This window comes from Zingiber officinale, chromosome 1B (genome assembly GCF_018446385.1).
Source record: "Zingiber officinale cultivar Zhangliang chromosome 1B, Zo_v1.1, whole genome shotgun sequence".
In the NCBI taxonomy this organism is placed as follows: Eukaryota; Viridiplantae; Streptophyta; class Magnoliopsida; order Zingiberales; family Zingiberaceae; genus Zingiber; species Zingiber officinale.
In genome coordinates, this window is record NC_055986.1 from 116,746,450 (window position 1) to 116,749,410 (window position 2,961).

At 41.1% G+C, this 2,961-nt stretch overlaps 1 pseudogene; it reads left to right on the forward strand.

Annotated features, from left to right (window-relative positions):
• Positions 1-492: 492 nt before the first annotated feature.
• LOC121974991 lies at positions 493-2,603 on the forward strand (annotated as a pseudogene).
• The last annotated feature ends 358 nt before the right edge of the window (positions 2,604-2,961 follow it).

Consider the following 2,961-nt stretch of genomic DNA (forward strand, 5'->3'; position numbering starts at 1 on the left):
TAAATGTTATTGAATTCTTAATTTAACTTTTGTTTGATTATTTAAAAGTTTTATATTTTAAATTTATTTGAGAGTTATTAAATTTGATAATACGAATTTATTTATTTATTTATTTTATTTATATAGCAGGTTAATAAAAGTTTTATAAACAGATTTCTGAACATTTCCCCGGGATGCCTCCGCGCCGTCTGCCAAGTGCTCGATCGAATGCTCCACCGCACCGCGGCATACTACAACTCCCTCAACTAGTCTTCTTTATCGTTTTCGGACAAGATCACTTAAAAAAACTCAAATTGTTAAAAGGATTGTTTAAATTTGTCTATGATTCGTTTAAATGTTATTGAATTCTTAATTTAACTTTTGTTTGATTATTTAAAAGTTTTATATTTTAAATTTATTTGAGAGTTATTAAATTTGATAATACGAATTTATTTTATTTATATAGCAGGTTAATAAAAGTTTTATAAACAGATTTCTGAACATTTCCCCGGGATGCCTCCGCGCCGTCTGCCAAGTGCTCGATCGAATGCTCCACCGCACCGCGGCATACTACAACTCCCTCATCGCCGCCTATGGTCGCAGTGGACGCGGCCGTGTAGCGGCCACGCTCCTTCCCGTGATGCTGGCGGCTGGCCTCAGACCGACCCGGTTCACCTTCGCGCCCCTCCTCTCCGCACCTTCTATCGGCCTCGACGAAGGCATCCGACTGCACTCCATGATTCTCAAGTTCGGTTTTCTTCATTCAGATGCTTTCTCCGGCACCGCCTTGCTTGGTCTCTATGCTCGATATGGTAGCTTAACACAAGCGTACCATTTGTTCGACGAAATGCCTGCTAGGACCATCGTCACTTGGAACTCCATGATTGCGGCATTCTCTCGGTTCAGCTTTAACGAGGAGTCCATGTCTTTGTTTCGACAGCTCTTGGCAAGTGGAATTGGTCTGACGGAGTGCTCTTTTCTCAGTATTTTACCAGCGCTTTCGGATAACTTGCAGTCCGTGGAGCTTATTCTTGGGCTGTCTCTTAAGACAGCAATGAATTCTTTCCTTGCTGTTGCGAATGCACTGCTCTGCTCACTCTTCACTTGCTTTGGAGTGCACACAGCCGAGCGGTTGTTTAACAGTTTGCCAATCCGGGACGTCGTTTCTTGGAATACCATAATAGCAGGACTCGCAAAGAGTGGAATGCCAGAGAAATCTTTGGAGTTATTTCAGATGATGCTTACCAACAAGGCATCTCCGACTGATACTACAATTGTCAGTGCCATCAATGCTTGTGTTAGCATGAACTCAGCTGAGTACGGAGTGCTCATCCATGCCAAGGCCACCAAGTACGGTCTTGACAACAATGTGTTTGTGGCTAGTTCGCTGATCAACTTCTATGCAAGTTGGAGTAGATTGGCAGATGCACAGAGAATGTTTGATGGAATTCCTGAAAAGAATGTTGTCTGTTGGAATTGCCTAATCTCAGGCTATTCAAAAACTGATTCGTCTACTTGTGTGCTTCTTTTCAAGTCATTGTTGAAATCAGAGGTCAGACCAAATGAGCTATCATTCTCTTCGATGCTTCCGAGAGTACTTTTTCTAGAACTCCAGCAACTCCATTCATTTATCATAAAGTTGGGGTACACTAAGAATCACTACATTTCTAGTGCTCTTATTGCCTCATATGACTCTCATGGCATTCCAGCTGATTTATCACCTTGCATCAGTGGCATTGACGCAGAAACATCTACTGCCAAAATGAATGCTATAGCCAGTATTTATAACAGGGATGGCCAGTATGAAGAAGCCCAGCAGCTACTATTCCAGCTGCAAAGTCCTGATACCTTCTCCTGGAATATCTTGTTAAATGCTTGTGCACGCAATAGAGACTATTCTGAAGCCTTCTTGTGGTTCAAGCATATGCAAGCTGCAGGGCATTCATTTGATACCTATACTGCTATGAGCTTACTGAGCATCTGTTCAAGGATTAACAGCCTTGCGCTTGGAGGATCACTTCATGGTCTCATCGTAAAGACTATCTCTTGTTGTTGCGACACTTTTGTGTGCAATATGTTAATGGACATGTATGCAAAGTGTGGTAGCATTGATGGCTGTGTGAGGGTTTTCGAAGAAATGGGTGACAAGAAGAACCTTATTTCATGGACTGCTCTTGTCTCTGGACTGGGATTGCATGGTCGTCCTCATGAAGCACTTGCAAGCTTCAATCATATGAAATCAGAGGGCTTCGAGCCAGACCGAGTTGCTCTACTCGCAGCCCTCTCGGCATGCAGGCATGGCGGTTTGATAGAAGCAGGAATGCATTTATTTGAAAGTATGAAGAATGTTTATGGCATTGAACCAGAGATGGACCACTATGTTTGTGTAGTTGATATGCTATGTAACTGTGGACAGCTAAAGGAAGCTGAGATGGTGATCAGTGGCATGCCATTTCAGCCAAACGGTGTCCTTTGGCGCACCTTTCTTCAAGGTTGCAAGAGATTTGGAGGTTTTCTAACATGAACAGGTTAAGGAGATTAAACTCAGATGAAATGTAACCTCTTTCTTTATTATTTGTTACATCTGTTTATGAATTTAAACTTAATCTAATTGATAAAGAAAACGTCCTCCATGGCTATCCAAAGGAAGCACATTATATTAGCTTCCAACTCAGTTCAGGTATAAAATTAACAATCAGTCCTCTGATCTTGTACTTTCTGTTTTCGCACCCTGCGAACTCCGTCAACAGCCATAACCACCACCTCCTCCGCTCCTGCTCCTCCACTTGTGGTCTCCACCGTCAAATGTAGGTTTTGACTGGGGTCAAAAAAAAAAAAAAAAAAGTACCCTATTATATTTTTTTCATCTTTAACTAAAATACTATAACATGTTTTAAAATACTATAAATAATTTTAGTTAAAATTATTTTGGTATTGACTAAATTTTTGTGTTCATGTTGAAAGCGGAGAAGATGATAAATT